This window comes from Phasianus colchicus, chromosome 16 (assembly GCF_987193195.1).
Source record: "Phasianus colchicus chromosome 16, bPhaCol1.hap1.1, whole genome shotgun sequence".
Lineage (NCBI taxonomy): Eukaryota > Metazoa > Chordata > Aves > Galliformes > Phasianidae > Phasianus > Phasianus colchicus.
In genome coordinates this window covers 7,301,241-7,316,179 of record NC_143451.1, presented here as the reverse complement: position 1 = coordinate 7,316,179, position 14,939 = coordinate 7,301,241, and the positions used below count along the sequence as shown (strand labels likewise).

General features: G+C 38.0%; 1 long non-coding RNA gene across 1 annotated transcript in view; it reads right to left on the bottom strand.

Moving 5' to 3' along the window:
* The window catches only part of LOC149915748 (uncharacterized), a 43,124-nt gene extending 31,077 nt beyond the window's left edge, over window positions 1–12,047 (bottom strand). The window contains exons 1-2 of the long non-coding RNA XR_016471590.1: window positions 11,922–12,047; window positions 10,098–10,194 (exon numbers count right to left, since the gene is read on the bottom strand). This is a non-coding gene — a long non-coding RNA (uncharacterized LOC149915748). The remainder of the gene's footprint in view (window positions 1–10,097; window positions 10,195–11,921) is intronic.
* Between the last annotated feature and the right edge of the window lie 2,892 nt (window positions 12,048–14,939).

Here is a 14,939-nt window from a genome sequence, read left to right as displayed (position 1 = left end):
CATGTCATGATTTTCTACCAGAGTAAGCTTTCAGTGCTGAAAATCAGTTTCAGCCAAGGATAAAATACGTGGAGCAGTTTCACGAAGAGAAGTAAAAAAGATGTGTTGTCATCATGCCTTTTAGTCAACAGCTTGCTGTCCTCATACTGGACTGAAGAAACCGCATTCAAATTCTCTCCAGCTTTACAATATCAGAAAGAACCAGTGACAAACCTTCTGTCTCATTTTTAAGTAAATGCTGAGGTTCTAGAGATTATGAAGCCTCTAATTTTTTCTGCAAACTAAATACCAAGACATGGATGCCATTACAGAAAATTCAAACAAATAGCTAGAACCACGCATGTAAAAAGGAGAAGCAAGAGTAATGGCTCTATGAGATTTAATTTTTGTGCCACATTTAGCAACATTACTACTCATTAAATCTCACAGAGACCTTGCTGCTCAGAATCCTGTAATTCTGTATTCTATATTAAATGGGACTGTACCTTGAGCGATGCTCACCTCTTGTTAACTTGTCCACTTGGAGCTCACTGCATGTAAAGTTAAGGCATCACCACTTTGGCACATCCCTTCTCATTTCAGCATAACTATCAGATTCTATGCATCTAAAAATGCCACTCAGAGTTTAAGATGACAGGATTTTTTGGGAATCCTGCAACCCAGCACCTGACAGTCTGGCTTTCATGGGTGTACTGAATATCAGTAGGCTTTGTCCTGAACAATTTTTAATACTAAACCTTCTTAGGAAGATTTTGTATTGCCATACAATGAAAAAGATTTGAATTCTTTCCTCCTCTTCACTATATGCACAAAGGCTTGATAAAGTTGGTTGTGGTTATCATTACACATCTTTTGATTGGCAGCCAATAGGTGTTCAAAAGAAACAATTTGAGAGTGCCAATAAAACTCCTATTCCAGGTGTCTGGAGAGGAGCAGAACTGCAAGGAGACATCCAAAAGCAAGCAGGGCACACTGCATTTTGGGGAGAAGAGTGAGTTTATACTGCAGAAGAATAGAGTTTCTGAATTTGAAATTGCTAATGGCCAAACTCATATTTCATTCTAAGCTTAGGGATTTTTAAACTAACATAGAAAACATGGAAACAGAAGAATTAGTAAGTCAAGTATCTTCTCATAAAGCCAAGGAAGACTGCACGGCTGGGATTAATTCTGTTTATGTGTCTACAGAAAATTACACTTGTTGAGAACAGCCACATTTCTTTATGAAGAACCCTAGACGAAATATTTCTGTGACTTACAGAAAAAGTGTAGCGCTTTATTGGATTCTCATTCATCTGTGGTGAATACCAGCATTTCTTTAGAATCTCCTTTGAAATCTTTGCCACATATGAACATTTTACAGTGCAGCAGAAGAATCTTGCTACCCAAAGAATTTAGTGTCAAACATAAAATAATTTCTTTTTCTTTTACTTAAAGCTATTTTTTCTCGATATAATCAAAATGTCAGTGTCAGTATGTAAGGATACCTTTTTTCTTCCACACTCTTATATCCACCATCTTTTCCCAAAGAAAAAGAAAATAAACCATGAAACCAAAACCTTAATTTGTGAATTTTAGTGAGAACTTAAAAACCTTTTCCTTCCTGTTTTGAATATAGTAGAAAAAGAACGAAGATTGTCCCTTGCTCAAAGAGGGGCTAGCAGACATTGCCACACAAAACACTAATTAGTGAGACTGCTGAAATTTAATTCAAATTTCATGATCAGAACAGGAAGCAACAAACTGAAAGCAGACATTCCTGCTCAAGTCAGCTTTTAACACTCCTTAGTTTTGATTTCATTTCAAGTGTGTGACTTTGTATTTATCCAGGATAGAGGAAAAAATTCAGTGTCTTATGGAAAACTGCAAAATGGAAATGCTGAAATCTATAAAACAGCTCTTTGGCAGGTCCTCCAGACAGTGAGTCTAAAACTATTCCAACCAATTGCATCTTTATTGGAAAGCAGAAAGAATCAAGCAGTACTAAATTATCAAGCATATTCTACCACGTGACCTCAATTAAGAGGAAAAACTGCAATAGCTGTTACCTTTTTGAACTGGAAACTAGCACTGTAAGAAAATGTTGGCATCTTCAGGGTCTGATCATGTGATGGAGTCCAAAAGTAGACAATTAAACTCTGAAGGCATCGTATTTCATTCCCTAAGATGATGCCAGGTGATTGCATACCACCTGTTCTCTATGCATCCATGCAGACACTACAGAGGTGCTGCAAAGCCTTTTTTTTTTTTTTTTAAATGGATGACATGACAGGAAACAGATGTCTATGATGGACTACTCTAGAATGCCAAATGGTCTCAGAGGCTGAATGCTTAGGGGTAAGGTAAAACATGAATTAGGCCCATCTGTTCAGGACAGGAACTCTGTTCTCATTCCATCTCTATTTGACAACCAAATGGCTGCTGAATACCAGGCATATGCTAGGGGTGACAGTACAGGAATTTGAACCAGGGGAGTTGCCTATGCAGTACACAGTCTCAGTTGTGTCCTGGAGGATTTTTAATAGATAAGAAATGGAACAAATTCAGTAGGACAGAGGAAGATCTGTAAGTCGGGAGGTAACACTGCCAGCAGAACTGCAAATCAAGACCCAAGGGTAGCCACACTCACTGGTCAGAGGTACATGTAATGACAGCTCTCTCATTCAACCACTAAGAATTCTTCCTTGTTAAAAAATGCCAAGTGTACATTTTGTTCCCACAAAATTATTTGAATTTTCACAAGTCAGTGTTTTCCCTCCTGTACTTTATGTAAAGCAGTCATTTTAGGAAAAGCCATTAGCAAAATTCCCCAGAAGAGCTCATATTATTATACCACCACAGGTTCAAGGTCTGAAAGGCAGTAATGCATTCTTCAAGATATCAAAGAAATAAACTCCTGTAATTCTTTGTATTGTGTATAAAATTACATACGACTTACAAAAGTGTTTTATATATTTTCATCTACTGGATGAACACACACGGATGGCTTCCTCACATTCATGAAAAGCAAGACTACATAGCACTACGTGAGTGAGTTTTCACTTCAGAAAAGAGAAAGAAAAGCTATCTTTCCATGACAGAAGAAAGGAGAGAATGAGGGGAGACAGGACACAAATAACCCAGAGATCACAAAAAAGACAAATTAAAATGTTTGCTGACCTCAACCTCATTAGCACAACAAACCATTTTCTAAAACTGGGAACCTGTTTGCATCAAAACTGCATTTGTTTATGAAACAGGAGTTTGTTTTCCAGTATCTACTGGCACATGCAAATATTCCATTCAACAGTAAAACTACGGCAGCATTTTAGTACAGGGCTTGGTACTGAAAGATTGCGTTTCAGCTGGCTGTACTTCTGGTTGTGGGTCTGAAATAAGGTCCTCAAGGCAGAATGTGAGATTGTCTTTGTCACAAGCAAACACTACAACACCACCACTACCATTCTGGATTGTAGAAAACAGTAATACAGTAAGTTTACAAAGCAACAACTCTCTCTGGAAGGGTTCCAGATTCTAAAGGCGTTTATGATCTTTACAGTTAGGCATTAGGAGAAAATAAAAACACAGCATTCCAATAGTACAAACTCTTCTTTCTTCATTATGGATTTAATTATTCAGTACAGAGCGATACAGGGGCAGATGGGGCTTCCTTCACCATAGGTGGTCTTCTTTGAGCACGATGTTTAAGTGCAGAGTTCCCTACCACCAGTTGGTAAAGGCAGGTTTCCCAGCAAAGATAAACAACTCAGCACAAGGCAGCTCAGCTCCCATGCAGCCACACCTTGCACCTGGCAGAGCTGCAGGCACTATCAAAGCAGGCATAAAATAACCCACACCAGAAAGCCTGTTTCTCACCTGTCAGGCTGGTTTTAGGTGCACATAAAGGAGGAAGGTGAGGAAACAGCTCTCCAGGACCAGCACTTCAATGTGTTCACTCAGTCCCCACATTTAGAACCTATGTTTTCACAACATAAGTGATTCAACAATTTGAGATTTAATTTATTATTCTGCGCCTTGACTTACAGTACATACTTGCAATAACCTTCTTCCAACAGTGCTGCAAGAAGTTCAGAGTGCTTAACCTGTGCCAAACAAAAGGAAAGAGGAGACTGCAACGGACAGCCACAGAAAAACTGGAAAATAAACTTAATCTGGAAGTGGCTGCTTCTATCACTTACAGCATAGAAAAAAAGAAATAGTCTAAAGAGTAACAACCAATATTTCAAATAATGATGAGAGCTTGCTGTAGTTCTGGGTTAGATGGCAGATCAAATGAAAAGATGCATATCCCCAAGGCCCCTGCTCCTCCCTTTTGACGTTTCCACAAGTTCTGGTGCCGGTTCTAACCTCTTGAAGCAGTCATGAAGTACTGCCAATCTGCCATAGCAATCTATAAGTGACTGTGAATATTCTGGAACAACAGACAACATGTTTATTGACACTTGCTTACTTTAGAACTTTTGTTTTGCTGCAAGCGAAAGAAGCTTTAATCTCAATTGCCAAACACTGAAAGGGTAAGGCAGATGAGAAGGCCTTGCATCACAGGAAAAGGCTTTTATCTTCCACAAATGTGACAGTCAAAGGTTTGAAAAGCTTTTTCTAATACTAAAAAAACTTTAAATCTCAGAAATGAAGAGATTTTAGGATCACAAGCTAAGCACTCTAAACTGTGCAAGTTAACACAGCATCCAGTAATCTTCTGTGTTCTTGCAGTGGCTATTATAATAAATTTTAACATATTCTTAGATTACTTTTTGGGATTACAGAATAAAATATCCAAATCCTACATCTTTGCTGTCTCCTGTGAAGAACATTGCAGAAATAAGCACATTATAGGAGTGGCTAAAGCCTCAGCATGGGTTATATATACACAAGGGGATGAAACATTGTACAGTACTGGCTGACAGTATACAACAGATTCCATATGTGCAACACTGCAGTGGTTGGAAAAAGTGAATCATCTTGTACAGAATGTGATGCGCAATTGAGGGCATTTAAAACACACACAAACATGGACTGAAAACATTGCAACAGCCCTCACTCATAGATGGACTCGTTTGTGGAAAGAAAATGCTTTCTTTAAAGCATGTTTTTGTCAGTATTGCACTTTTTGTCTTACTGGGGTGTCTGAAGTCCTTGTTACCAGGTGTAAGTAGTAATTAGCAAATGCACATTGCTGCACACACCAGCATGCTTTGGGCTGAAGATGCTAAACTGACACTGAACAGTATTTTGTGGTTTGCAAAAAGAGACAGAAGAGCTCTTGCTGTACATGTTTTGATTAAATGAGAGCCTGAAGCAAGCATTAAGGTCAGCTAACTCCAAAGATGAGGCTGATTTTTAAAGTGCTGATAGCAGTCCTAGCAAATCTTCTTGTTTATAGTAAAGCCTCAGTGGAGAAAATGAGTAGTGTTGCATACCTCAATGGACTCCCTGTCTCCTTTCGTTCCTACTTCAGGGCTGCAGGTTCCTTTTCCCTCCTTGTTTACCTTAAGGCAGCTGCCAGAGCCAGCTCAGCGCCTGGTCCTGCAGGCAAGGTGGGGAGGCACTTGAGTTGTCCACTGAGGCAGTTTAAGGGCTTTTATCTGGGCTGAATTTCAGCAGCTGTTATCAGCATTTTGCTGTACAGACAAACTGAGGAAAGCATTCACTATGGCGGCAGCAAGGTTGTACATAATTAAAACAGGAATAGTGAGAAGAAAATAAATAGGCTTACAATGAAAGGAGAATAAGCTGCTTGATATGGTTCACTCAGACTCAAAGCACTCAAGGACTCCAAATCTTCTTGAACTCTAGCACAGTCTTCCCAATGCATTGGGAAGAGCAGAATTAGTTTTAGTCACATTTGGGAAACAAGCTAATTTGGAGAAGGCTAGATCATGTAAGTAAAGATAATATATGAAGAAGAAACTTAATACAGCTCTAGGATCATTCATATTCATGCCCTTCTGGGGCGTAAGTAGAGAGCTGCACTTACTGGGTTGAGTAGAACCTGTTCAAATTAAAGGCAGAATACCAGGTACATTTAATCCTAAATAGATGTAAAAAATAAAAAAATCATATCTTCAATACTACAAGGGCAGCACTAGCTTTGTTCTAAGCCACATTCACAGAGTTTGAATAAAAAGGTAGTCATGTGGCTAACAAAATGGGACATGAGTAAAGAGGCAGAGAAATAACTTTTGGGATGATGATTAGAGGTACTTCTATGCAAGAGCAGCTTCTTGGGCAGGACAAGTAGTGCAGCATCAGACAGATGCTCATTAGCTCTGATGCAGAGCCCAGCGGGAGGAACTAACACGCAAAAAGTTTCATTCAATTTGTATTGTATTCAAAGCAGACAATGATTGTTACAACAGAGAAATGCACCTAGAAACAGAAGTTTGCATGCTGGGAGCCAATGCTACATTTTCTTAAGATGTGGTAAAGGGTTCCCCAGGGGCTTCTGCAATGACATCCTGAACTGAATGAAGAATCCTAAGACAAAGAACATCAATGGATGAGAGTAATGGGAAAACTCAGATGAGAACACAGTGGATGAATGACTCAACCCAAGGGACTCTACATATTCTTTCAGGAACAATTTAGAAATCCCATACAGCTTTTGAACTGCTTGAGCAATTTAAAAGCTAATAATAGAATCTTGCTACATCCCACCAAATCCACAACCATTTGCACCTACAAAGCGTTGTTAGGTCCATATTTTCACAACAACTAAGGCTGTTTTGATCTGCAGACTACAATGGCTTTCACATACAAAAAAAGGCCTATAAGGACAAGACCTTTACCTTCCAGCACCTTCTGCAGAGCAGCACTTCAGCTGAGATTAGAGCAGTCCTGCAAGGTTCAGGAGAGTAGAGAAACAGGCTAAATTGTTCTGCTTGTGCAGAGGAAATAAAACAGAGTGGCTGAGAAAATATAGAAAGAGCTTATACCTTTTGACCAAATAGAAGGGTAAGAAGGAAAAGAATCCCTTCCTTCCTTCTTTCCAGCTAGAGACTCAACCAAATAGCAACAGTGAATTTTTTGGTTAACCAGTTTATCTGAGTATAGAAGTTCTAAAATAAGTATTACAAAATAGGCAGAATTTTGAAAATGATAGAACCACTTTGGCTTTGGGATGGGAAGAAGTTTGGCCTTTCAGAGGTTAAATAAATAGTAGTACTAACTGTAGTATAAATGCATGTTAGCAGCATTGCTAAAATCAGGTATTTTACTCTGATATTTAAACATTTAAAATTTTGATATTTATTGCACTATTACTAACCAGATTGAATGCCATTATAGTCTGATCTTCTAGCAGTACTCTTCCCTTCAATCTGTGTATGCAAACTGGCCTTATGTTCTTGAAGGAGATGGATATTGTGAGATGTCTCATTTACTAGCCAACATCTTTATCATAAGGGCAGAAAGTGGAAATTACTAAAACAAACAAACAAACAAACAAACAGAAAACAAAACAAAACCCCCAACCAGACTATTTCATGCCACACTTTATTATTTATTCCCTGTACTGTCTAATCTCTTCCAACATCTGCTCAACAATGCAGTCTGTCTGACAGCAGCTGGCAGACAAAAAAGCAGACTGGGCATTACATAGACTTGTTATCTAGAGGAAGTTCTGTTCTGTGATCTGTTCCTGGGGCACTTCTCTCTCTGTATCCCTCTCTCTCTGTATCATGTATTAAACATGATATGGTGCTCCTGAGATTTTGTTCCTATGAGCAATTTCTATTGACTGAATTATGGAAGACTAGTAGTACTCAGTGTAGATCTACACTATCTGTATCTTTAGTGAAGATGTTGTATACATGTATATATAGTGCCTGTATTATACATATATAGTGTCTGTATTGTTCAGGGATTGTGGTTTATCACTGATGAGTTTGCAGTTCTTTACAGACCATCACTGTGGAAAAGAAGAAAGAATGTGACAGGAAGAGGAGAGGAAAATCTGTAGTATAGTAGCTGCACCAGCTAAATAATTCAAGAGATTCTGGAACAGACCTGTCAGTGGACAAGGGTTACTGTGGAAGTGCACTGCAAGCAATTTAAACTTACTTAACAAAGATTTGTAAATGTTTCTTTACAAAAGGCGTTCTTACTTTTACGCTGAGATGATGTCCAGCTCTCCACTATGAGTGGCGAGAGATCTTGTGCATTCAGTGACTTCATAAATCATTAATGTACTGAAAAATGTTTGCTAAGCAGTAAATCTCTTCAAAGAGGGATTACTGTTATCAACCAAAGGTTGAACATGACAGTCCCTAAAGAATTTTAACACCCTTCCTGTGAATTTAAACTGCAGATTGCAGACTGCTTCACTGTTTGCTCTTCAAACAAAATGGCAGATGGATAGTTAGCAGTCACAAACAATTGAGGCATGTGAAGTAACATTACTGAATGATATTTAGGACCATGCTCTTGGTTAATGTGAGTTTATTAAAGCATAGAGGAACACATTTTTCAATGTTTTTCAACAAAAACATCTGATATTTATGAGCTCTGCTTAACTCGTTGCACTTGTTCACATTGAATCTTGTGAGGTACAGGGAGTAAAGACAGTTCCATGTCAGACTATCAAAAAGGTTGTTTCTTTCTCTGTAAATTTATCAATAGAGCACGTTGGAAAAATAACTTAAAATAGTATATAAATACTTTCATAGTAGTTACTAATAAATGGTATCACTGATCTAAAACTTGCAAAGCTAATTCCGAAAAATGATTAGTGAAATCAATTCACTACAAGCACCACTATACTTGCCAAAATAAAAAAAACAAACATTTTTTTAGACTTCCATGTTCATCAGCTTTACAAAGGCTTGCATGCGAAAGTGTGAAAACTGTGTTGTTTTACACATACCTCACCCAGTGTATCGGGTGAAAACAAAGTGCTGCTACTAAATGAAATAACCACGTGTACTGCATAAACTGTGAAGTCACAGCGGAAAATGAGAAGGTAGTTTTATAGATAAAGTTACCAAGCACTGTAGGAGATAATTTACTGTCTATGACTTTCTATCTTAGCACATCCACATTCATTTGCTCATAAAAAACTACAGTGCATCACTGTTTCCTGTCATACAGACAAGCACGTGTTATTAATCTCTTTCCAGTTCTTTGAAAAAATGCTGAGACTGTAAATAAAGGATGAAACCTTTTTTTTTCCTACTTTATGCTGTTTATATCTCCCTCGACATTAGGTCAACAGCAGTGTACCAAGTTACCTTCTGATGTCTGTTCTTAGTTGAGACTATTCTTATGTCTCAACTTCCCCTTCCTTTGTGCTGTTTAAATCTTGATCCACTCTCAAAATCTTCAGATGTTACATTTGCATTTCCTGAATTATACTTTTGCTCACCATGCTTGTATATGGACAAAATAGGTGCAATCAAAATGTGTAAACTTTAATAAAACAAATATTATCTCATCATAATAAATTGACAGATTCAACTAAAAAAGACTGAGCCAAACAGATCTTATGTAACATTATTATAGCACTCTCATAACATATGGTCCTGTGCCACAGGGAACAATTTTCAAGAATATACTATGACACACATAAAGAAACACCGAGCTTCAGATTATGAATTTATACATAACTGGGAGGAAGATAATCTTATTGCTGTTGTGCAATTGAAGGCTATAATTTCTTCATGCCTAAGACATATTGTAGGTTCTACAAAAATATAAAGTATTATATATTCTGAATGGTTTATATTGGATATTATTCTCTTCACGTAGAGATTTCTAGGACATAGGTCCTTCAGCTTCACAGATCTAAATTCCTAGAGTAACCTCTGCACATGTGAACACACTGAAGTAGAAACAGCAGGAAATGGTTGACACATACTATTCACATTCTATGAATGGCTGCCATTTTTAGAATTTTCAGCTTCCTGATACCTGTAATGATTCACTTATCTGCATCTAAACCCTGACTAAATAGAGAACTAATGAAATAAATATGTCCTTTGATCCTGAAAAATAGACACTGACAGGAAACCTCCTGGCAACCTCACTACCAGATCCGCTCTGGTGAACTGCATAGCAAAGTGTCATGCAGCTCACCCTTGCAGGTGCTGCAGTGCTACTCACCAGACACACAGCTTCTGGGGCACCATGTTCTCATCTGGCTTCCCTGCTTCTCCCTTCTTCTTTCACATTTCATTGTGCAGGACATTTTGCATACATCCTACAAAAAAGCATTTGTTTAAGCTGGTGAGAAATAGGGTAACAGGAATTCTAATAACTGTCTGCAACTCCTTAAAATAGATTTATGAAGACATGAGAGCCAAACTCTCCTTCACACTGCTAAACAGCACAGCAAAGGCAATGAAAACGACAAGTGGCAGCACTGAGGATTCAGATTGGATATTAGGAAAACCTGCTTTACCAGAAGGGTAATACAGCACAGTCATGGGCCAAGAGAGAGGCAGTGGGATTTCCACCCTTGGAGGATTTAAGTAACTAGACAGTCTTACCTCTGTCTTCCAAGCAACATTTTTCTGACTCTATCATTCTTCAGATGTAAGTAAATCTCAGATCACCATGAAAATTAAATGTGCTACAGTAAGAACTGTATCAGTTCAATGGAAATAATTATAACCACTGTCTTCAAACATTCACAGAATTCATCACAGACAGGCTGGTAAAGCTTCATAAGAAAACTGGATGGCAGGTAGGTGCAAAGTCCAGTTCATAGGTAAGAAGTGATGTGATCAACAAAGCTTTATAAAAGAGTAAATCTAACAAAATCTGTGCAGTCTTGAGACAAGAGAATAGTTCACCTCAAAAAAAAAAAAAAAAAAAAAAAAAAAAAAAAAGTGCCCTTTTACCAAGCTTTTAAGTTTCAGAACAGGTTCAAGAAATGACCTTGACCCATTTGGTAACTCTATAGGCTAAGCACATCTAGTGAGCTACAAAACCCATGTGGAGATGCTAATTCCTGTTATTCCTTTCCTGAAGAAATAATTTGGATTTTATCTGCTATTATTTTTGAATGTGCATCCACAAAGGAGCTTTGTGCAGGAACAAAAGTGAGATACAGAGTCTCTCCATTACTAAAAGAGGAAGAACTGCAAGGCTAGATGTTATTAAAAATACACTTTTCGACACAGAGGATTGTAAATACTGCCCTACGTGATGTTTTAACCACAGAGGAAAGAAAACAACACAGTCTAGATGGAATTCTTAAAAGGAAGAGAGCTGAAGCTGTTGTGGTTTTCAGAAAGCAGCCTAGCCTGGGCACTCTGGCCACATCTCATTCAATCTGTGCAGCCCACATGCAGCCAGCAAGACATATGTTTCCTCACAATTGCCAGGAATGCAAGGCAATACTAGACAAGTCTAGACTGATCTTGGGATAAATGCAAGAAGTAAAGCAGTGGATCCAACTGTGTGGTGGATGACATTTGCCTGGCAAGGGAACAGTGCAAGTGCTCAAGTCCTAGAATGGGGTGGACGGGAAGGAGGGAGGGAAGAAGAAACAGCTTTCCCAGAAGTGCTTTTGTTTCCAGAGAAGAATTCACTTCCAGAGAAGAATTCACTTCCCATCAGGGAGAAATTCAGCTTAGCTGAATTTGTTCTCATCTCTGTTAGACAAATACTCCCCCTTTCTCAACACAGGTATGTGCAGATCAAGTTGAAAAGCTGGGTCCTGAACACAGCTACTGTACAAGTCATCTAGATTAATCTCACTCAACATTTTCTGTTTCTGCTGAATACACCAGATTATGCCCTGCACTGTCACTCTCCCCTTCTTTTTCAGGCAATTCCCTGATGCCCCTTCAGTTACAAAACACTTATTTGCACAAACCCCACACTTTTTCTTATCTTACTTCCTGATCATCATAATGATACTACTGCTTATAAATTAATGTTTTAATGGCTTTTACTTAAAATTTACAGTGCTATTCCTACCTTCAATAAAGTCCTGTTGCTTGATCTAAATCCTGCTACCGTCCTATTCACTCCCAATGCTGGCTGTTCAGATCACCCAGCTAACTGAACACCCACCACGAAAGGTAGATGTCAGCTGTAGACCGATGGCCAGTCTGGAGGAACACAATTAGATTTCCCTTTGAATTACATGGATGTTTTCCTTCCAGTGGAAACAGGGAGTGAGTCAGAGGGAAAGAGGAGGAGGGCTTATGCACAGCCACTTCTGCAAGCAATGCAGGCAGACCTTTCCAATTAGTACTTTCCTCCTCAGCTTCAAACCTTCCTCCACTAGTCTGTATTTAAATTAATCAGTATCTCTTGCCCATACCTTTTATGTGAATCTGATTTTTACAGCTTGCTCCTGCACTGTAACATTTACTACCTTCCCAAAGTTTATTTAAAATTAGAATGCATATATAGGCCTCAGTTATTACAATACAGCTTCACCTGCTGTATTGGGGGAATTATTATTATTATTTTGTATTTGCACCGGTATGATAGCATCTTAGCATTGGCAAGTACCTACGTTTAAAACACAGGAATCAAGTCACAATCCATTTTAAAATTGGCTTTAAAAATGACAGCTTTTAAAAATGAATTTTGGCCTTCTTTTATATGACAAACATATTTTCTTCTTTTTTTTTTTACTGAATATGAGGGTAAAAGGCTTTCTCGTATTCCTATGATTGTCTTTGAGAAAACATTAAATGCCTTGAGACTCCTAATAATGTTGCAAGAGTTACAACACACTGCTGTCTCCCGATACCCTTATGCACTGTTTATGTAGTAGAAGTTAAAATGTAAAATTTGCAAGATTTGTGAATACCTTTAATTTATGCTTTTTATTAGAGCTGCCTGTAGCTCACTAAACTATAGCTATTATTAATGGCAGGGCTTGTGCTGTGTCCTTTTAGTATTAATTCTTGCAATCACTATGAAAATAAATTCCACTCTGTGAAATGTGTTAAAAGCACACAGGTTCAAATCCTGCCTGTGGCAACATCCAAGACAATGAGATTTAGAAATGAGTATCTGAGGTCAGAATCTGTTTCATTGCTGAGTGCTCACACAAGGAGTTAAGGGCTTATTGCACTAACTTCAGTGAGTTAAAACCTGTAGAGGCTGTTTTCTCCCTTCTCTGTAATGCCTTCATTTTGAGATTTAACAAAGTGGTCATTAAAATACTGAAACTTACATCAGACTAAAGTAGAGGCAATATTCTGATGGAGACATGCTATAATAATAAACAAGGATAATGAATTTTCACATGGACTCTGTGGTGTGTGTTAGTCCTCAGACAACATATTAATCCAAAAATTCTTTTCAGATGATCAGGTTCCTGGACTGGAATTTTTTTGTTCAGATACTTGGAAATGTGCAAATGTATGTGTGCACCAATTTATAGGGGGAGCAGTATGTCTGCACAGCAAACTTGCCATTGAAGTGAGAAAGCTGCAGGAATGCTGTTGTTTGCTGCATAGGCCTGTCAGCAGAACTATCTTGTAGGCAAGTCAGAGTCTAAAGCTGTGTATTTACAGGTATGTTTTAGCAAGATTCATACAGAAAGATAGCATTGTCATGAGTGGAGCTGTTTGTCACATCTTTTGCTGTGAACAGATTAAGTCTCCTCATGTGTCTGGACATTACTAAGAAATGAGAATGCTAAGTAGATTATTTCACTTTACAGTTCAGATGAAGAAATGATTTATTCATTTCTTACATTCTAAACATTTCATATTACTTGAAATGTGCTGAGAGTAATCAGTTCTTTTCAGGAGCACACAGGCATGTTTTCTAGTTCACTCTTAATGACTTCTGAGTGGTTCAAGACTTGCGTTGTTTTGGGTGACAAGGTCAGTAACCAACTGACGAAATATATCCTTTATCTAAGCAGTACAAGTGGCTACTTTTCAAAACAGTTTTTTATTGTGGACACTTTGACCTTGTTTTGAATTTTGTTTGCCCAATCACATCCTAGTCTTACCATTAACCACACACTTCTACAGATCTCAAACAATGGCAAGTTTTCTCTGGCCAAGTCCTTATTACCTCTCTTGTTAATAACAAGTTCTCGTCTACAGTTTTCATCTCTTTACAGTGACTGGTTAGAAGTTGTTTTCTTCTGCATTTGATTTGTAAAGCTAATATGTTTAGACGGTTGGGTTGCTATTGTGATTGTTTTGGCAGGATTGAAAGCAATGTACAGATTTATTTGTAATGTATGAAGTCTTTGACGTGCTGTACTGTACTTCAGAGACTCCACAATTTATTTTTTGTTGCGGCTTGTCTTTAGTCCTTGCCAATTTCTTTCTTTTCCTTTTCCAAACAAAGCTAGGGCTGACAAATCCTAACGTTACAGAATTTTAATAGCTAGATCCAATTACTGAGCTCATTTTTTAATTTACCATTGTCCTTACAACTTTAGACCCAGAAAGGCTCTGCGAATGGGCTCAAGAAAGGTGACACTGTAGCCAACAGCTATACAAACCAAAATGTCCTCTGGCCTTAAAGGCTCCTGGAGTCAGTGCCTTTGTCACCATTATCCATAACCATTTTCTGAAATACTGCTTTCAAAATGTTCTTTTAATGAAATCACATAGCTTTGTCTGATCCAGTAATAACATTTCCAGGGGCCACAACAGTTTGCTTTGGCTAGTTTTTGTCAGAATTTTTATTGGTTTCCTTAAAGTAATTACAATGTTAATACAAAAAGAGCATTTTTCAAGAGAACTCACAAGAGTGGGGATGAAAAGGAAGGGTGAGCTTTTCCTTTTCATTTAAATCCTCTTGACTGATTTGCAGGTTCTGCAGATCAGCTTGGGAAACAAAAGGAAACTTGGAATTAAAGTATAGCATATATGTTTGCTGCATTAACAATGGAACAGAGCTCTGTAATATGCTGTGCTATTTATGTCCAAGACTTCCACTCTTTTCAGTGAAGTCTTGTATCTACCTAAAGGCTTTCATTTATTTTCTGGCTCTTTTTTTTTTTTTTTT